This window comes from Lissotriton vulgaris, chromosome 5 (assembly GCF_964263255.1).
Source record: "Lissotriton vulgaris chromosome 5, aLisVul1.2, whole genome shotgun sequence".
Taxonomy (NCBI): Eukaryota; Metazoa; Chordata; class Amphibia; order Caudata; family Salamandridae; genus Lissotriton; species Lissotriton vulgaris.
Genome location: NC_141693.1, coordinates 694318911 through 694341822, shown reverse-complemented (window position 1 = coordinate 694341822; position 22912 = coordinate 694318911).

The following is a 22912-nucleotide window of genomic DNA, read 5'->3' as shown; positions in this document are numbered from 1 at the left end:
CCACTGAAAAATGCTGGCTGAAGTACAAATGGCTATACTTAAAGAGCGTCCATTTTCACAAGGCAAACAATTATTGTTGTTACTCCTGTACCAGTCTTAGCGACTGTTACAAAAGCAAGTGTTCCTATACAATGGGCAACCTCCTTGACAGCTGTTGATGTAGATTTTGTCTTTGACCCGCCTTTACAGACACAAGAGTTTCTTCAGTATGAGCAAGTTTATCCCATGCTTAGCAATATTTTACCTCTTGATAGGTATAAATATATTGTTTATACTGCATGCTATCGGTGCCAAACACTAATATTCAGCAGCGTGAACCACTGTTCATGGTGTGATGTTGGACAGCAGATTCCAAACACAAAAGACTCAAAAGTCATAATACTGTGCCCAGTCTTTTAACAAAAATTTGCATTATTGGCACCAAAATGGATACAAATATTCTAAGGGCAACACAAAAAAACATAAAATGCTGTGGGTGAAGGTGGCAGACCTTAAAAATAGGACCCATGTTAGTCATACATTAGATCATAAACTTGTGGGAACACATACTGTAGGGAATTCTTTGGCAGATGAAGCAGCCAAATCTGCAGTTGTGATTACAAGGGTTGCTGTGATTACTCATTCACAAACTAAGATAGACAATGATATATTGGCTGCAGTTAATGCTAAACATGACAGCACCCCTCTACCTAGGAGCTTTCCAACTCAAGACACATATCATTTAGGTGAACAAAATCTTACCTTTGTTACAATCAAAAAGTTGGTGATCATTTGATTCCCAACAAAGATCGCAAAGACAGATGAAGGTGTTGCTTTTGCAAATGCAGGGGCCACAATGTTGTTGCTGTAGCAATGTTATTGGTGGCAAGGCTTATACAAACAGGCTAAGAATTATGTTCTTTGTTGTGACATTTGCCAGCAAATTAAATATTCAACCATGGCTCATCTACCACAGGCATACCTGTCGATTTCCAACAAACTTTTCAGCTGCATTTATTTGGACCAGTGTGGTTCTCTTAATGTGGATGGAGTGTTTACATTTATCCTAGTTGTAGTTGATTCTTTCTCCAGGTTCCTGTGGGTTTGATCACAGTGTTCGGATGAGGCTAGCACTGCTATTAAAGATCTGCAAGTCTTTATCGCAACACTTTCATGCACTACATTTCACCTGGACCAGGGTCCTGCTTTTACCTCTAATGCTTACAGTGATTCCATGACTTCCCTGAGTGTATGGTTACACAAGTGTTCCGTTGGCCCGCTTCTAGCATTTCCGCTTGAGGCTGTCACTGACCATGTCATGAGTGATGTAATATGTGACGTCATCAGCAGTGCATTGCAGGAGCGCAAGTTATAGTGAGTCCAACTAACTATAACGTGGGAATTTCAATGGTTTTATGTCAGTAAAATTTCTAGCTAACTATAACTGGTGTGAAACTTATGTTTTTTCAGTGAATTTCATAGGTTTTTTAAATGCTAATTCCTAACTATAACTGGTGTGAAACCTATGGTTTTTTCAGTGAATTTCATAGGTTTTTTAAATGCTAATTCCTAACTTTATATAGGGTCTCATACCTATGTGTTTTTTATTGAATTTCTAAGGTTATTTATTAGCAAATGTCTATAGCTTAGAAAGGTATTTTTTTCTAAAAATGAATCCTATATTGTATATTAATATAATACTTTTTTTAAAAAAGTATATTCATTTTTTTTTTTATGTTTCACTCTGGAGCGCTCCCGGTGCGCGTACCGGGGCGCGTCCCGGGAGCGCACCCAAAAAAAATAAAATAAAATAATGAAGGAGTGAGCATGACCAAAAGGGGACAGAGACAGTGGTGTAAAGAGAAAGAGAGCTAGAGGGAAGAACACAGAGGGACTGTGTAATAGATAGTAAAACAGAGAAAAGGTATAAGTGGAAGTAACTGAGAAAAGGAAAATGAATAAGGGAGCAAAAGAAGAGAAGAAAGAGGAAGAAGACTAAAGCAGAGGTTCTGGAAGAATGTGAATGGGTGATGAAAGTAAAAGGAAGGAAAGTAAAGGATGGGGAATGACGGGTAGTGACAGAACCAGAGAAAAGGAACAGCGGTGACGGAGGGAAAGAAAAGTGCAGTGAGTGAAAGTAAAGAGGGGTGAAAGAGGGTGGATAAAAGTGAATAAGGGTAAGACATGGGGAGTGACAGAGAGAAAGAACAGAGAGAGTAAAGGAAGGAGTGACAGAAAGGCACTAAGTGAACCAGAAAAAAAAAGGTAAGTGAGAGAGTGTGGGTGAGCAGGGGCACTGAAAGAAGTATAATGTGGTAGGAAAGTAAGGAAAAGAGAAGTAAACATGGAGGATAAGAATAAGTGAAGGAAGCAGAGTAAGGAAACAGGAGTGAGGAAGGGTGAGAGAAAAGTAGTGAGGTTAAAACAAAGGGTGATGACAAACTACATTTTTTAGTCACACTTACCATATAATTAATGTAAACTTAATTGCATGTTTAAACTACACTTTGTATCTGTGAAAGACAAAAGAAAAAAAAGTTATAATTAGTAAAATATATATTTTAAAATAGAAGAAACAGGTCAAGAGGTTAAAAATAAAAAAAAATGTACTAAGAAATAAAGCAAGAGTGAAGGATACAGAAACAGAAATAAAGTAATGTACAAGGACAAAAAGAGGGCAAAAGAAATAGAAGGAGAGCAAATTACTGAAGGTAAGTAAGATACTAAAAGAATGTGAGATACCAAAACGAAATCAGGAAAGAGAAGTAAGTAAAAGGAGAATGAGTGAAAGGGAAAGGAGTCTAAATGAGGATCCATTTACAAGAAAGAGGAATGGAAGATGACTGAGAGTGACTGAAGGGGAGTCACAGAGTGAAGGGATGAAGGGAATGAGGTTAATATAGAACGATAGAGGAAAAAGGAGTGAAGAAAGTAAGTACACAGAAAGACTAAGGGAAGGACTGAGTGAAGTGCAGTACAATGAGTGAAGGAAGGAAAAAGAGTAAAGGAGCAAAACAAGGAAAGAGAGGGGAAGAGAACTAAAGCAGTGGTACTGAGAGAATGTGAGAAAGCTTAAAAGTGGTGCAAGGGAGAGAGGAAATGCAGACAGTTGAAATTGGATTGAGGGGTTGTGAAAGAAGTGGAGTAAAAGAACAGCGATGAAACAAAGTGAAAAAAAGGCAGTGTAAGTGAGTAAAGAGAGCTGAAAAAGGGTGGAAAAATGGAAAATGAGTGTGAGACAATGGGAATACAATATAAATTACACAATGCAAACTATAGAATAACTTATACAACATGTTAGATAGTTTATTTTTGCTGTTCTCAGATTATATTGAATTTCACTAAAAATAGTGAGTTCAAACTCTTCATCATATAACAGCGGGAGAAAAAAACACAATCTAAAAGATTGTTTTTTAAAAAACCCATATAAACTTACAAATCATATATGTACACTAATCTTTCATTCACTTACTTTTCCTTGAGGCCAAATAGTAGATAGTGAAGATCCTTTTCGTTGGAAAATACTCTGCTGTTCTCTAAAACTTCCATTTCATCGACTTTCTATAAAAAAAAGCTCTAAGAACATCTGAAATAATTCTCAACGTTTTCATTTTCCTCCTTGTGTTAAGTTATAACTTATTGCTCATACCTTCAACTTTCCTTATGGCCAAATAGTGTCAGATATATGAGTATATTTTGAAATTTCTCTAATTAAACTCTGAAATTACCGTTTACCCGAAGTTTTCAAAGAAAAGCTCATATAACATTTTCACAATGTTTAAAAATTCATATTCCCTTTTTTGATCACTCATGTTCAACATTTCCTATAATACTGATATCACTTACTATGAAATCCACTTACAGTACCTATATGAGATAAATAATTTTAAAAATTAGACAAACTAAGTAACTAACTTTTATTAACTGCACCCGTCTTCATAGGCCAATTACCTTTACTAAAATTTGGTTCTAAATACACTAGGTAAGAATTTTTTAAGTCAAAAGGCAAACATTGTTTATAAGTCAAATGAGAATCATTGCAGTAACTCCAACCTTTTTGACATAATAAGTAGCATGTATAATGTCCTGATGTTGTTGAAGGACCGTCATGATAAATAATAGCTACAGTTGTAAAGGTTCTTCCTGAAATTGATAACTGAGAAGCCACAACATTTTTGATACAAGTTGTCAATTTATTTCCATTAGGTCTACATCGTTGGAAAACTAAAATGACATACTGACCATAAGTTTGTATAACTAATGTGGACAGCATTGAACACTTACATTGGGTACACACCATATTATGATCAGCTGCTTTAACTAGATTATTAAATTACACTGATTTGCAGTCTGGTAAAGTCAAATATATAAATCTTTCAGTGTCTATTCTAGTAGTACTTGATAAACTACAATTGTCGCAGCCATGCTGCCATTAATAAGAAAGGCTAAAAAGATTTTCTACATCTACACCTTCATCTTCCAAAACACCAAACATATACATTAAAAATTCCTGACAATCCTGCTGAATGTTCTGTGAAAATTTTTCTTGACCAGAACACATGTCTAAAATATTTCGAATTTCTGTTACTCTTTGTATTTTTGCTCTATCACTGCTACATTTCTCAAACACAGAATTCAATAAACCACACAATCTTTGATCCCGATTTTCAACAATCTGTTCTTGTAAAGTTTGAAGAAAAAAAACAACATTAACCACTACATTAGCATAGCAGTTGACACCAGAACTGTTTTCAAACTGAAATCCAACAACATTTTCATCAGAATCCTTTTTCTTTCTGTTTTCAATTACATTTTCATCTACTTTTTGTCTTTTTGCTACTACCTCACTACAATTACTCTCATTTCTTCTTTTTCGGCCTACCACACATTTTTCAAACAGAGGATATTGTGGCAAATGTGGAGCATACTCTCTTCTTAATCTATTGTATTCTTTAACACAATCCAGATCTGCACAAATCTTTGTGTCATCACACTTAATCAAATACAATACTGATAAGGTTCTGACTCGTGTTAATTTTTTTTTTTTTTCTTTTATCCTCATTTGCCGTCTTGCCACCCATAACTTCTATCTTAATCCACCACTGGGCTTTTTTTTTATCTCTTAGGCTGGTTTAGAATAATGGGGCGTAAACAACACATATTCTTGAGTCTGGCCTTCCTCTAAACTATCCTTCTTGACCACCTGACCCAACATGTGTGTCCTCCACCATCTCTATCGTCTTGGGGGAAACCATATACCAGCGAGACAGGCACGGGCTTAATCATCGGACTTTAACATAAATGTAATTCAACCAAAATTCAGCAAGAAGGGTATCCAATATCCTCTATTTCTTTTTGATCGGTCTAAGATATCAAGCTTAGCTATGTACCTCATAGCTAAAATCCAATCCATTAAGCTAGGACTGAGCGGTGAGACCCATAGTTTACATATCTCTCGACGTGCTAGCAATATGGCATAAAAAATAAGTCTAACATTGTTGTTCAAAAATCTGTTTTCTAAATCATATCTCCCCGTAATATTTAATTCAGGGCTTACCTCAATGCGTTGGTTCAGAGATTTGGATAAAGAGTCACTTACGTCAATCCAGAATTGCTTGATATTTGGGCAAGATACAAACATATGTAGATCGTCCACATTTGGCGCTTTACATTTTGGACATCCCACAATTCCTCCTTCTTTAAACTTAGAAAGTCTATACGGAGACCAATATGCCCTGTGAATGGTAAATAAGAGGTTTCGCCTTAGGTTTGCAGGCTTAACAATACTATATAGCATGCTCATAGATACTTGCCATTGGTTTTCTGTCGCGATCCTTGGCAAGCTATCCATCCACAGGGTCACTGGCAGATCAAATGGTCCATCTTCCAATTCTAGTATTTGCCAATACCAAAAAGCTACTTCCTTCTTAAAGATCCCTGTCTCCAATTTTAACTCAAAGTCATTTTCCGTTCCGATCTCTGAATCCATATGATTTGCCCAGCTTTGTATCTGTAGATATTTATATTTTGAGAACACTGCGCCCCACATTTGCTGGCAAAAAGCCCAAGAAATTAGTTTGCCATCTTGAAACAGATCCTTCCACCTTTGCAAAGCAGGTTCCTTTTTCAAGTGTAGTGCTAGCGCATCTTTTGTCCAGGATGGAGCCCCAGGAGACTCCCATATCGGGGCCATATAGCTGAAATAGGGCAGTTTAGATATTTTTCTAATTTTATACCATATTTCAGCCAAATCTCTCAAAGTCTTAAGTCTCACCTTTTTAAAAAATTTAGGGTCTGCGAACTTATATAAAAAACCAAACTCATGATATCCTGACCTTTTCAGCAATATTCCAAATAATTCGCCAATCTGAGAATTAAGAAGGGTACCCAACAGCATCCTGCAGTTTTTTAAACAAAAAGCCCAAGCATAAAGTTGTATATCTGGGGCCGCCAGCCCTCCTTTATTTAGTCTCCTCCTTATTTTTTTCCATGAAATTCGAGAGGCCTTTGACGCCCAAATGAATGATGTTATCGTACTCTGTAGCTTAACCAGCCAATCCTTTTTAAAACCCAACGGAATAGTCTCAAACAAGAAAGTAATTTTAGGTACAATCACCATTTTTACAAGATTACATCGTCCGTATATTGAAAGAGGTAAATTCATCCACCCTTTTAGGGTATCAACAACTTCTTTTTTCACTCTATCCAGGTTAGTTTTTGCCAAATCTTCAATTTTTTGTGTGATCCTAACCCCAAGATATCTCATTTCTGCTGTGGTTTTTACCCCTCCTGTATTAAGATTCCACGTCATTATTTCAGTTTTGTCTTGATTTAACTGGTAACCAGAAACCTTACCAAAATCCTTTGTTATCTTGACTAGATTTTCCAAAGAACCAACCAAATTTGAAGAATAAACAATAATGTCATCTGCATATAGACCAAGTTTCTTTGACCAGTCCATTGCAACAAAGGGGGGTATCTCTTCTGAAACTCTAATTTTACAGGCAAGAGGCTCTATATATAAGTTAAAAAGCAAGGGTGATAACGGGCATCCTTGTCGAGTGCCCCGCATTACTCTAATAGGGAGTGTGAGAGTCCCATTTACTAATACTCGTGATGTTGGTGCACAATACAAAGCAAAGATAGATTGCGTAAATTTGTCTCCTAAGTTGAGATAATGAAGAAGTGTTTTTAAATATGCAAAATTAACTCGATCAAAAGCCTTGGCAGCGTCTAACGCGATCACTGCCAAGGGGTATTCATAATTGGAAGCTAAGTCTATCATTCCTATCAGGGAATAAGTAAGTTCTTTTAGGTATCTCATCTTGATAAAGCCCCTTTGATCTTCGTGGATCAGTTTATGAATAATTTTACCAAGTCTGTCAGCTAAGATTTTAGAGAAAAATTTGTAGTCACAGTTTAAGAGTGAGATAGGCCTATAAGCATCCAAACTCTTTGGAGATTTCCCTGGTTTAAGTATTAAGATAATAGTTGCCTCATTCCATGAGCTTGGAATTGTCACTTCCCCTCTAAAAATTTTATTGTATAAATGACATAATGTGGGAACTATTATGTTTCCTAAAGCTTTGTATACTTCTGCTGAGAGGCCATCTGGTCCAGGGGCTTTCCCCCTTTTACTTTCCTTAATGACTTTCATCACCTCTTCTTGAGTAATTTCTTTATTTACCTCCAACATATCCTCCATTGCAAGTGGTTTCACTAAGGGTAACCAGCTCTCAATCTCAACTTTATTTGGACAGAGATCCTCTGTATACACATTTACAAAATAATCATGGAACGCTGCTACAATTTGTTTCCTTTCTGTAATAACTTGACCTGTGCCCGGTTTCTTAATCTCTTTAATTTGATTACGTATAACGTCTTTCTTGGCTTTCCACGCTAATAACTTGCCGCATCCCTCTCCATATGAAAAATGTGCCAACTGACTAGCTTCCCATCTTTCTTAAACTCTTTGAGTAAGTACTTCCGTAAGTTGCACCTTTAAATCTAAGAGCTTTTTCTTCACTGAATCTTCTGAAATGATACCCCCCTGGCAAAATTCACAATTTCGAATCTCTTTTTCTAAACTAGAAACTAGGCTATAATACAGTCTTCGCTTTTTCGCACCCTGAGCTCCCATTCTCCCTCTCATAAACGCTTTACAAGTTTCCCAAACTATGTCTTCCTTAGCTGAGCCCACATTCACGTCTAGAAAAACTTGTATCTCATCTTTGAGAGCTTCTAGGACTTCTTCTCTGACTCGTGTTAATGCCACATATGCCATACCCTCTTTAAACACAGAACTTCCAATGTTCACCAAAGCACTATCTACACTTAAACCTTGAGATTTATGAATTGTCACCGCATATGCCAAACAAACAGGAAACTGTTTTTGATGAACATATAAGTCTTTTACAAGCAAAAATCTAGCAGAGCAACGAGTGATTTGTTGTACTTGCTCAATGCCATCAAATTTAATTTTTCAAAATTCAATTCCATCTCTATTTCTATAATTCATAAAATCAATAACATGACCCATTGCTCCATTTACCAGACCTCTTTCAACATTTAAATTCCTTCTCAAAATAATACGACAATTAAAACACACATTCAGAGTCTTTTCAAAACCAGCTGTTTTAGATATATTCTTCTCTAATGAATCCAATTTTGATTTCAAATTTTCTGACAAAATAACTGTTGCTCCCATATGCTCAATTTTATCTATTGCTTCTAGTTTCACAATCTCTTCATTTTCTAACTTTAACATTTTGTTGTTGAAGATGGAACATTCTTGCAGAGTTGGCATCAAAAATATTCCAGATTTGTTCTCAGTAACTTTCTTAAAAATATTCTCTGGAAGAATGTTTTCATTTGGATACAAATTTGAAATTAATCGTGCATGTAAAGCTTCTTTCCCATGCTCGCTTACTTTTCCGATTCTTATATCTTGTAGAATTTTTTTATAATCTTCATCCTTTGCCTGTCGCATATTTTGAAACAGTTCTGCATATTTGAAATGTAACCATATATTAACGTTTCCAATGCTTCCAAGGGACTTCCTGGTATCTTCATGTGTAAGAATTTTAAACACTGGTTGTCCTTTTACTGGAGTCAACTGCAATAGATCTCCAAAAACAATAATGTGTTTTCCTCCAAATAACACATCATACTCTGTTCTCAGAATTTCTTGCATTCTCAAATGCACAAAAGCAAGCATTAGATTTGAGACCATGCTTACTTCATCAATGATAAGAAGTTTCATTTTCTTCAGGACTCTGGAAACTTCAGAACACGCATCTCCAGATAACTTGTTGTAATGCAATTTATTATCATGCTCAACTGGCAGCATCAGTAAACGATGTAGAGTAATCCCTTTAATGTTATGTGCTGCCAGTCCAGTTGGAGTGGTTACAACACAAGACAGCGGTGATTCAGTCCTTTTCTGCAGATAAGTTGCAATTGCTTTAATCAGAAAACTTTTCCTGTCCCCGCTTCTCCACTTACGTACAGTCGGACAGGCTTAAATGATGAACATGAGCACTCTTTTTTCTCATGTCTGAATCCATGTTAAATCTGTTCTGTGACTTCATCATATATCTTTTTCTGCTCAACGTTTAGTTGCTTTACCAAATCTTCTAAGTTAACTACATCCTCTTGAGCTTGTTCCATAGCTCTTTCCACCTCATCCATGGCAGTGGCAGCTTCTTTTTGGATAATTGGTCCTCCTAGTGGATCCTGACTCAATGAAGTAGAACTCTGAATGTCTTGAGAACTGTCTCTGGCAATCTCTTCAGCAATTGTGGCTTCTTGCTCTATTTCTTCGTTCAACATTTGCAGATAATTTGGAAAAACAGGACATTCTATGGTATCCTTGGTTGCATTAAAAGAATCTTCGTAACAGAGAAAATCTCCAAGTAGTTCCTCTTCTGTACGCCATGGCTTAAAGAGTTGCAAAAGAGCTAAATAGTAGAATTCTCTTTTGTCTGCAGATTCACAACTCAATTTTCGATGATTAATCAAATGGCCTTTTTTCTGCGTCACTAGACATCCTTAATTTCCAATGACAGCATATTTTCCATTATTGATATCTTCTATGATGTTCCTTTTATAACTATAGTTTTGCAGAATTTCATACAAACAAGTGTTCTCAAGGTGAGTACTTCTATTTGGATAGTATGTATCCAACATGTTTGTCTTCAAAATATCTGTACTATTTGGTTCTTTCTCCACCAAATACTCAATTTCTTGTACAGATTTCAAAACTCAGTTTTGTGTCGCAGCAAGACCTAGACTCACCCAAATTATTGTTCTAGATTTGGCATAGAGAATTGTTGATGATTACCGATCACAACATTCATATGCTCCAATTTCTCGATGCGACAACATCTTCAGACTGTAACTGTATAATTTCTTGCTTAGACTCTTTTCATGTGAAATGTCCTCCCACATTTCCTTTAGTTCTGTCTTTTCTTTTTTTGTGATGTAAGATGTCACATATCGAGCCACAGCAATAGAGTTGTCAGCAACGAACTGAATATCCATGTTAGCATTCCACATGGACAAAATCACTGGGTTGTAGTCGTTGATGTACTTGGACTCTTCATTTCTTTTTAAATTGTATGTATTTTTTGGTGATTTCCTCGTCACAGTTTGTCGTAGAAATGACATCAAATTATTTACTCTTCCCTTAGAAATCACTGGTCGTGGAAACGCAAAACAACATTTTGTGTAGAACTTTTCGACGACAGTACTTCCCACAACGATGGGATTGAAAGCGTAAAACTTGTTGCCTTAAATTGTTTTCTTCAGTAGTTTTCGGAACAGCACATGTTGAATACTCTTCAATGAAACTCATCACTGTTTCATCCGAATCTGATCCAAATTTGGGTGCATCTTTAATCCACAACAACATATGTATATGAGGAGCACCTCTCGGTTGATATCCTTTCTCTAAAAGAAATCCAAAACCTCTCTAAGAGGAGGATTTTTTTTATTGGTAATAACAGACATCATAGCTTCAAATCGATGATTGAAATATCTGCATACATTTACTGGATCCAAAGAACATAGTTCTCCTGGTGTTTTCAATTCTATATTTTGTATATTAGCATTTGCCTCGCGTAGAAATTCAAGTAAGTCGTCCCATGCATACTCAGCACAGCTAAGAGTGAAGAACCATGTAGGAGTTCCTAAGTTTCTTAGCATACATTTCAATTCCCCATGACGACGGTACCAATACTCGTTTGCACCACGCTGACATGCCATGAGATTGATTAGATGAGATTCCAAAATATTATCTTGCAGATTGACTTTCTCCATAAAGTCCCTCACCGAAACATTTTGCAGATGTGCTCCACTTTTCAGTATATGATTTACTGCATATGAAAGTCCAGACAAGTCACTTTCATACAGTAGATGAAACAAATATGGAATGCATTGACGAAACCTTGAATCTTCAGCATATAATCTTAAAGTCCGGTATTCAGAAGCAGGAATTTGAACTGGTCGATCGTCATATCGTCCACCTCGACCTGTTGGAAATAGCTGTGGAAAACAACGAGCTTCCAAACTTTCTTCCCATACACTAATGGGACTTCCTTTTGCTGCTTTCATTTGAAACAAGTCAATTGCATTCCCCATTACTTCTTTGGAATGCAAAGGATGGACAGTATAATGTTCATATATTTCTCCACCTCTAGACTCATCAACTTTTTCAATTTGGCCGACTGAACAATCGCTGTCTTCTTCTGCAACTATTTCCTCTGCTTCAACACATACATGTTTGCAGTACTCATTGTTTTTGACCAAATACAACTTTGCCTTTTTGACTTTCCTAACATCCACTAAATCTTTCCAGATTTTCTTACTCTTTCTCGGAACCCCATTAACTAGAATAACTAAAGGTTCCTCTTCCACTTTTTCTACACCAATTATAACAATATTTTTCTTGAAATCTAGAGGCAAATAAACAACTCTTCCCTTTAATCCTCTCTGTAAATCTGAAGGAGGCAATTTCCCTGTCTTAGGCTCCATGCGAACAATTGCCTGAAAAGGATGGACACATTGAATCAAAATAGATTCATATGTATTTAAATCCATCAATTCAGAAGGAATGTCTACCAACTCCAGATTATTATAAACAGCTCTGGCAGGCATTCTGTTTTCATTTAATTTATTATAACAATATTTACAAATACGCTGATCAAAACTCAAATCAAAAGAATTCTCCACCAACAAATAAGTTGCAAAATTCCTCCATTCACTATTATTTTCCATTTCACTTTTTGCATATAAATCAACTAACCTAGTCTGAATCTTATAATGAGTCCGTTGACAACACACACAAGTAAAATTAGGCCTTTCACTTGATTTCAACTGAAACTTGCTAATTTCCTGGTCAAACTTTTCTGTACTTGAAATCGGTACATTGTCTTCCACATTACCTTCTATTACTGTGTCAATTTCTACACTGTCCTCTTTTTCACAAAAATAACAAATCTCAATTTCTTCACAAATCTTCTTCACATCTAATTCAGTTCCATGCAAAAGAGCACTGTTCAACTGTTTAAGCTTAAGTGCTGGACTTTTTGCATAATACAACCTTCTCACTAATTTCTTCATTTTGTTATGATGCACTGCTAACATCCTAAAATGACGAAAAACACTCTGACATACTTTTCTAGAAAGACAAGCCAAGACAAGCCAATGAATGTCCATGCAAACCTGTGTTTTCTCTCACTCTGCAAGGATCTAAGTCTTGCAACATCTTCATTTTTTGTTTTAGACTTTTCTTACTATATGTACGTAAGAAATTACGAAGCACATCGATGGAATCCTGTCGCACACTACAAATACTACTACACTTCCAATTGTACACTGGACCCTTAGTACGTCTTCCTAAAACTTCATCACTTAAAACCTGTTCTACATCTCTAGACGCAAGTTTCTCTTTTTCAATCGGACAACCGTCTTTCACCTCATATGCTCGACCACTGATGTCAACTGCATGCACCAAATCATTCTCCTGAAAGTAACTCTTCTCATTAAAAAATGGCTCACAACTTGAACTATGCATCCATTCTCCAGAAAAAACTTTACAAAAATTAGTTTGATTAATTACTCTTTTGGATCTACTGTGATTTGAAAACATCAATTGTCTTGTTTAAGTGTCCTAATTCTATTGATTACTAAAATAAATAATTTGTTCTTAACTTCAAAAGCTTGATCAACAATCTTCTCTACATTTTTCTTTTTCTTATAAAAAGCAGCTCTCTGTGTACCTTTCTTAATGTTTTTTAATAAATTTAAAACTACCCTATTACGAAACATTAGTTTACGAATGTCCCTAAATTCATTTTGCCTTCTATTCCTATACATATTATTGTCTCCTGCTGCAGTAGTAAGATTTTGGGGGGGCCTCTCCTTTCTCTTCAAATTTGCTCTCTCCTTCTGTAAATTCACATGTACATTATCATTTTTTTTATCTACATATGCTCCGAAGAAAATACTTCGTTGTCTTACCAGGAGCTTTTTTGGCGTTTTTTGTAGTATTTGTTGTAGGAAACTGCTTTAATTCCGTTGCTGGTTTTTTTTTCCGCATAGCTTCTTTCCTTTTCCTCTGCCTTGAGGGTATATTTCCTTACTATTGAAATGTTGATTTAAATCGGTGGTAAACAAAAAAAAACACATTATAGACCACTATTACCAAACAACAAAGCAATGACAATAAGTAAACAATATAAACACTATAATGCTTATACATATGACCTTATCTCTGTTTTTTAAATGTTATTCTAAAAAAATATTTTGAGCACATGAATTGGTTTTACATTATTGACAAGGATTAGATAGTACCATTGACTTGCCCCCAAAATCGTTTTTTGACTAACATTTTAGAAACACAGCGCAGGTCCTATGTACAAGCATTCAATTTCACTACTGAAACCTCACTATTTCACAAAATACAAATCCTCTATCTTGCAAATGTTGATAGCAAGCATTATCAAAAAGCAAGACACAAACCAACAGCAAAGAAACTCAGGGCCTTATTTATGAAGGCCTTGCGCCACTGGTGCGTCACTTTTTTCCCATGTTAAAAGTGACGCACGGGCGGCACAAGGCAATCATAAATAAGGCCCAAATGTAAATACCATTGATTTGCCCCTAAAATCGTTTTTTGAATACCATTTTAGAAACACAGCGCAGGTCCTATGTACAAGCATTCAATTTCACTACTGAAACCTCACTATTTCACAAAATACGAATCCTCTATCTTGCAAATCTTGATAGCAAGCATTATCAAAAAGCAAGACACAAACCAACAGCAAAGAAACTCAGGGCCTTATTTATGAAGGCCTTGCGCCACCGGGGCGTCACTTTTTCCCATGTTAAAAGTGACGCACCGGCAGCACAAGGCAATCATAAATAAGGCCCAAATGTAAATACCATTGATTTGCCCCCAAAATCGTTTTTTCAATAACATTTTAGAAACACAGCGCAGGTCCTATGTACAAGCATTCAATTTCACTACTGAAACCTCACTATTTCACAAAATACAAATCCTCTATCTTGCAAATGTTGATAGCAAGCATTATCAAAAAGCAAGACACAAACCAACAGCAAAGAAACTCAGAGCCTTATTTATGAAGGCAATGCGTCACCGGTGCTTCAATTTTTTCCAATGTTAAAAGTGACGCAACGGCGGCACAAGGCAATCATAAATAAGGCCCAAATGTAAATAACATTGATTTGCCCCTAAAATCGTTTTTTGAATAATATTTTAGAAACACAGCGCAAGTCCTATGTACAAGCATTCAATTTCACTACTGAAACCTCACTATTTCACAAAATACAAATCCTCTATCTTGCAAATGTTGATAGCAAGCATTATCAAAAAGCAAGACACAAACCAACAGCAAAGAAACTCAGAGCCTTATTTATGAAGGCAATGCGCCACCGGTGCTTCAATTTTTTCCAATGTTAAAAGTGACGCAACGGCGGCACAAGGCAATCATAAATAAGGCCCAAATGTAAATAACATTGATTTGCCCCTAAAATCGTTTTTTTAATAATATTTTAGAAACACAGCGTAAGTCCTATGTACAAGCATTCAATTTCACTACTGAAACCTCACTGTTTCACAAAATACAAATCCTCTATCTTGCAAATCTTGATAGCAAGCATTATCAAAAAGCAAGACACAAACCAACAGCAAAGAAACTCAGGGCCTTAATTATGAAGGCCTTGCGCCACCGGTGCGTCACTTTTTTCCCATGTTAAAAGTGACGCACCGGCGGCACAAGGCAATCATAAATAAGGCCCAAATGTAAATTCCATTGATTTGGCCCCAAAATCGTTTTTTTAATAACATTTTAGAAACACAGCGCAGGTCCTATGTACAAGCATTCAATTTCACTTCTGAAACCTCACTGTTTCACAAAATACAAATCCTCTATCTTGCAAATGTTGATAGCAAGCATTATGAAAAAGCAAGACACAAACCAACAGCAAAGAAACTCAGGGCCTTATTTATGAAGGCCTTGCGCCACCGGTGCGTCACTTTTTCCCATGTTAAAAGTGACACATCGGCGGCACAAGGCAATCATAAATAAGGCCCAAATGTAAATACCATTGATTTGCCCCTAAAATCGTTTTTTGAATAACATTTTAGAAACACAGCGCAGGTCCTATGTACAAGCATTCAATTTCACTACTGAAACCTCACTGTTTCACAAAATACAAATCCTCTATCTTGCAAATCTTTATAGCAAGCATTATCAAAAAGCAAGACACAAACCAACAGCAAAGAAACTCAGGGCCTTATTTATGAAGGCCTTGCGCCACAGGTGCGTCACTTTTTTCCCATGTTAAAAGTGACGCACCGGTGGCACAAGGAAATCATAAATAAGGAACCTTATTAGTATTCCATGCCACCTGTAAGTGTAGCTGTGTCAGCTGGGCACAAGCAGTCTTTGTTTAAAAACCCCTCACACACCAACCGGGTTGGTGTCATGCTTCATCATCGGGGTCCAACCAGGCAGCCGAGTGCCGCCTGGTTGTGCTTCAATGCCTGACTACAGCGGAGCGGGTGTCGTGCAATAGTGTGAAGTAGATGAAGGTGAATGTTAAAATACACCTCTAGGAATCCTTGCCTGATAATTTATTGGTGGCGGCCCAGGGTTTTTGTGGTGCTGGCGAGATGGCAGACACTATAGTCTCCATATGCATAGTGTCCTGTGACATTGGAAAGGCCCCACATGTTGGTGATTGTAGGTTTGGATGGCGGTAGGTGTCTGGGTCTTGTTGAGGGCCATTCGCCATAGGTGACGGCACCACCATGGCATAGACACTGGGGGCACTTAAGGTACTGAGAACACCAACCAGGCTCCACATCGCCACCGTATTAGTTCATAGCACAGGCATGGTAGCACTCACAGCATACTGTGCTCTACCCACTGTCACCTGTTTTCTTTGATAGCAGCAACCACCATGCACACCATAGACATAGAACACCTGTTGCAATATAGCGAACGCACTCTTGCAGAAATCCTTTTACCGCACTGGTGTGCTTTGTCTGGTCTTCCTTCCTACAGGATTTTTTCGCTTCCCTGAAGGTGCCTGTAACCCATAGGCGTGCCTTCCACCGCCTTTTTTCCACACTCCTTAGCGCGTGTGTTGGAGATTTATACACGTGGCCTTTCCTTTTACCACTCACTCTCCCTGGTCCTGAAGAAAGTCCCGCCCAGACTCTACAGGGACTGAAACATGTAGACCGTTATTAAGCCAACTTAGTAATCATAATTTTTTTACTATTAGTTGCAACACATATTTTTTAACTAACACCCTGGGCCGCCACTAATGAATTATCAGGCAAGGATTCCCGGAGGTGTATTTTAACATTCACCTTCATCTAATTCACACTATTGCACGACACCCGCTCCGCTGTAGTCAGACGTTGAAGCACAACCAGGCGGCACTCGGCTGCCTGGTTGGACCCCGATGATGAAGCATGACACCAACCAAGTTGGTGTGTGAGGGGTTTTTAAACAAAGACTGCTTGTGCCCAGCTGACACAGCTACACTTACAGGTGACATGGAATACTAATAAGGTTCCATCACTCTAACATAGTGGGCCAGTCCTCGTTGTTTACTTGATCATACCCCAGGGGTAGGGACTCGCCCCTCATAACCCTTGCTCTCCAATTTGTTTATTCTACTCATTCAGCAGCGTGCAGCTGCGAGAGCTTTGCTTTTTTAAGCGCTCTGAATTCATTTTTTAACACACCACCTTGCCAACTCGCTACAACATGTCAGAGAATCAAGGTCTGGGGTTCACCCTATATGATGTCAATAACATCTTATCCAATCCCCCACTGATGGTGGATTTTAACATGGGCACCACCATTGCCCAGACTGCAGATTGGGAAAGCTTGAACGAAAAGAAAAGGAACCATATACGCACCATCCTCCATGGAGTGATACTCACTGAATATTTAAGGAACAACACCGCGCCAAGGGGCCTGATAGTAACCAATGCACCCCGCATCTTCTTAGATGACCCCACCTTCAGAAGAGACTGGGCATAAATCGCGAGGAGGTGCACCAGAGACTGTATGATCCTAATTATTCAAACAGCCAAACGACTCTCGGATGCCTTCCTAGTGGAGATCCAAACCACAGAGGCACATTTCAAGGCGACTCTCACATCCTTCAAAAAGTGATTGGATGAGACCAATAAAGAGATTAACGAATACAAAGAAACATTAAAACAGAGCAAGATCAACAAATTTCAAAAGGATCTCAAAAAATTCTCCTATGCCAAGACATATCCTTACTTGGAGCCTGACTATAAACCTTCTCAGAAAAATGACGCCTCGGGGGCATCATCAGAGGATGACTCATCAGGAAGCAGCACCTCCAGCACCAGCAGCTACAAGAAAAAGCAGTACGGCAGACGAAGAAACCCCAACTGGCAATCACCATGGAACCCTGCCCCACTGGGCCCGCAGGGTCATTTTCCAGGACAATATCCACCAATGCACCCGCCCTATGCATATGGATGGGGCATGCCCTATGGACCACCACCGCCCCAGCCTTTTGGAAACCCCGACCACCACCAAAGATTTCCTTTTTTAGGAGGAGGCCAACAAAACAGAGGCAAGAGAAGCCGAGGCAACCAGGTACACTGGGAAGACCAGAACGACGGGGCAATAAACAGGAGCAAAACGAAAGACCAACAACCAGGCCCGAGCACGAAGTAAGCTTAGTCACCAACCTATCTAACCACGTGATCACCCCTGACGAACAAGCAGTGTTAGAAAAAGGCCTGGGTTTTGTACCAACAGCACTACTGGACAAATTCCAGCTACATTGCGAGTTGGCCTCATTTTTCAGGAAATTGAAGCTCAAGGCCTTTTTAGAAAATACCTATTTTGAGACATCCAATGATGTCGAAGGAGACACCACCTTCAGAACAAAATCGACTTTCATGCCGCCTCCGAGTGCCATCCCAGCAGAAATCTCGGTTTATGAGCAGGCTGTGTTCATGGACATTGAGGAACTCAAAGAGGGCCACCCATTTCACAACATCAGCAACAAAGAGCGTAGCTCCCTCAATTCCCTCAGAGATAACGAAACTATTGTCATCAAGCCTACCGACAAAGGCGGAGGCAAGGTAATACTGAATAAAGAAGACTACAGAAAAGAATGCAATAGGTTACTGAATGATACCAAGAACTACAGAAGACTAACAGAGGATCCGAGCACCAAGCTAAAAGAAACTATTGCCAGCCTAGTCGAGGAAGCCGAATCAGCGGACCTCATAACATCTAGAGAAGCAAAATTCCTCACAACCACTGAAGGGAAAATTCCCTATTTTTACATTGTTCCAAAAACACACAAAAATCAGACCCCCCCGCCCGGCAGACCCATCGACTCTGGAATCGGTTCCCTCCTGGAACCGCTCTCACGCTATTGTGACTTTTTCTTACAGCCTATAGTGAAATCCACCAACACTTACCTACAAGACACCAAGGACCTCATTAAACTCTTGGATGGACTGAGTTACAACCCTGCCACCTCCTTGCTGGTCAGCCTAGACGTGGAAAGCCTTTACACCAGCTTACCACAGGACGACACCCTAACAGTACTGGAAACTGCCCTAGCTAACACTGCTTGGCATATCGCACTTCTCCCAAATTCATATGGGACTGTGCCAAACTAGCCCTCAAAGAAAATTTCTTTGAATTCAAAAACAGGTTGTATTTACAAACATATGGCACTTCCATGGGAAGTGTTTTTGCCCCGAGCATAGCAGGATTATATGTACACCACTTTGAATCTGTACATTTGTTCAATAACAACGAACCAAAATTCCCGGAGATCCTGTTCTACAAGAGGTACATCAACGATATCCTCATGATCTGGGAGGGAAACACAGAATCACTATCCAACTTTTGTCAATGGCTCAACACCTGTGACCGTAATTTGAAATTCACCTATAGCTTCAATGCAGAGAAAAACACCTTTCTGGACCTAGATATAGAAGCATCCAGAGACCTACTCAAAAGCAAAACTCATTTCAAACCAACAGCTCGTAACTCATTGTTACATTTTTCTAGCTTTCACCCCCAGCCGCTGAGGGAAAATCTTCCCTACGGCCAATTTCCGAGAATCAGACGAAACTGCAGCGAAACCGCGGATTTCAAAGAACAGGCCAAGGACCTTAGTGTGAAGCTCAGACAACGAGTTTACCCGAAAAGAATTACGGAGAAGGCACAGAAACGTGCAAGGAATCAAAATCGGGAGAGGCTGATTGAAACTGGTACCAGGGAAATTACATCCCTGCCCCTTACCTGTGTGACCACATTCAACACCGTGTCCACCCATGTATCTAAAATCATACGAAAGCACTGGAACATCATAAACACCGGAAAATTACAATGGGACCCCCCTCTGATCTCGCACAAAAAAGCCAGGTCTATAAAGGACCCCATTGTGTCAACAAGACCCAGACACCTACCGCCATACAAACCTACAATCACCAACATGTGGGGCCTTCCCAATGTCACAGGACACTATGCATGTGGAGACTGTAGTGTCTGCCATCTCACCAGCACCACAAAAACCCTGTCCCTTGAACCAGGGAAACAGTGTGAATTGCGCAGTCACACCAACTGCATTAGCACACATGTGATCTATCGCATCACTTGCCCGTGCAACCTATGGTATATTGGAATGACAAGCAGGAAAATCAAGACCCGATTATGTGAGCACCGTAGCACCATCCGGTGTAAGAAAAACACCACCAAACTCACCAAACACTTTCTGGAAATGGGCCATACCACAAATGACATGCGATGGGTTGTGATTGAGAGCGTTGATCCCAATATTCCCAACATTCAAGAGAAACTACTTAACAAGGAGCAGCGTTGGGTTTACCGTCTATCCACCCATCAGATTGGGCTGAATGACAACATACCGTGGAACACTCTAAGTAACCACTAACCACCGTTCCACTCATAGACCACCAGTCCAGTGGCACTTATCATGACTGTCCCTTTCAGAACTCTTATGTCCGTGACGGGGCAAGACTTATGGTGATAGAGTCCCTGTGCCTAGACACAACACCATGTCACCACCCGCAGTATATGTGTTCCTCTTACGACCCTTCTTGATGCACCCATAGCTGCATAAGATGTATAATTGTCGTTTTCTATACCCTTGCAGCACTTTCTTTTTCTGTACCAGTCTCCCCCTGGTCTTTGGAGACAATAACTGTGGCGACAGTACTGAGGTGCTTGTACATAGTAATACCTTTCGACAGGCTTTTTCTCCCCCTTTTTTTTTTTTGCTCCCTTTTGCTAAAAACATATTAGATCCATTGTGATCATTTTTATGTTTTTTAAGGTTACTTTATTCATATAAATCCACACACTCTGAATAAGTGTTTTCCTAAAAATGTTTTGCCCACTTCAACAATGGCTCGTAGCAGTCGAGAACCGGCGCCCTGCCTCACTAGCCAGGGACGCCGTAACGAGCATTGCGCATTTGCTTAGAACCTCTGCCTCCTGGCGCGCATGCTCACACACTCCGGGGACACTGCGCATGCGCGGTACTGACGCGCCTCCCCCAAGCCTCCGGTGATGGCAGCTTCTTAATCGGACGCTGCCCGCCGCCCCACACCAGCCGGGCCACAGAGGACTACAGAATAGGTTGACAGCGGAGCTCTCTACATTCACAAGTAAGGCCTCGCCTCCGCCATAAAAGTCGCCGCTAGCACGGTGTTAGCCTAACCTTCGCCATCACGGCGTCAGCCTTACCTTCTTCACATAACGGGGGTATTAACTACGATTTTCCTCCTTTATCCCCAGATAGTGATAGGAGTGACTCCCTCCCCCTGTGCCCCGATTCTCTGGACCTTCCCTAGTAGCGATGTAATTATTGGCGCTTTACTCTTTTAACTGTACGTGTGTTTCACCAAGATAAATTTTATATGTATGTCTGTCACTACGTAATTTTTAAATGCATGTGATTCTCACTGTAAACAGCATATTTGAAAGCGCACTTGTTGCGCATTTGAGAACACAAGCCTATGCAGCCTGTACTCAACTCCTCGGTGGCGCGAGGGCCATTCGCCATAGGTGACGGCACCACCATGGCATAGACACTGGGGGCACTTAAGCTACTGAGAACACCCACCAGGCTCCACATCGCCACCGTATTAGTTCATAGCGCAGGCATGGTAGCACTCACAGAATACTGTGCTCTACCCACTGTCACCTGTTTTCTTTGATAGCAGCAACCACCATGCACACCATAGAACACCTGTTGCAATATAGCGAACGCACTCTTGCAGAAATCCTTTTAACGCACTGGTGTGCTTTGTCTGTTCTTCCTTCCCACAGGATTTTTTCGCTTCCCTGAAGGTGCCTGTAACCCACAGGCGTGCCTTCCACCGCCTTTTTTCCACACACCTTAGCGCGTGTGTTGGAGATTTATACACATGGCCTTTCCTTTTGCCACTCACTCTCCCTGGTCCTGAAGAAAGTCCCGCCCAGACTCTACAGGGACTGAAACATGTAGACCGTTATTAAGCCAACTTAGTAATCATAATTTTTTTACTATTAGTTGCAACACATATTTTTTAACTGACACCCTGGGCCGCCACTAATAAATTATCAGGCAAGGATTCCCAGAGGTGTATTTTAACATTCACCTTCATCTACTTCACACTATTGCACGACACCCGCTCCGCTGTAGTCAGGCGTTGAGGCACAACCAGGCGGCACTCGGCTGCCTGGTTGGACCCCGATGATGAAGCATGACACCAACCAGGTTGGTGTGTGAGGGGTTTTTAAACAAAGACTGCTTGTGCCCAGCTGACACAGCTACACTTACAGGTGACATGGAATACTAATAAGGTTCCATCACTCTAACATAGTGGGCCAGTCCTCGTTGTTTACTTGATCATACCCCAGGGGTAGGGACTCGCCCCTAATAACCCTTGCTCTCCAATTTGTTTATTCTAATCATAAATAAGGCCCAAATGTAAATAACATTGATTTGCCCCTAAAATCGTTTTTTGAATAATATTTTAGAAACACAGCGCAAGTCCTATGTACAAGCATTCAATTTCACTACTGAAACCTCACTATTTCACAAAATGCAAATCCTCTATCTTGCAAATGTTGATAGCAAGCATTATCAAAAAGCAGGACACAAACCAACAGCAAAGAAACTCAGGGCCTTATTTATGAAGGCAATGCGCCACCGGTGCGTCACTTTTTTCCCATGTTAAAAGTGACGCACCTGCGGCACAAGGCAATCATAAATAAGGCCCAAATGTAAATACCATTGATTTGCCCCTAAAATCGTTTTTTGAATAACATTTTAGAAACACAGCTTAGGTCCTATGTACAAGCTTTTAATTTCA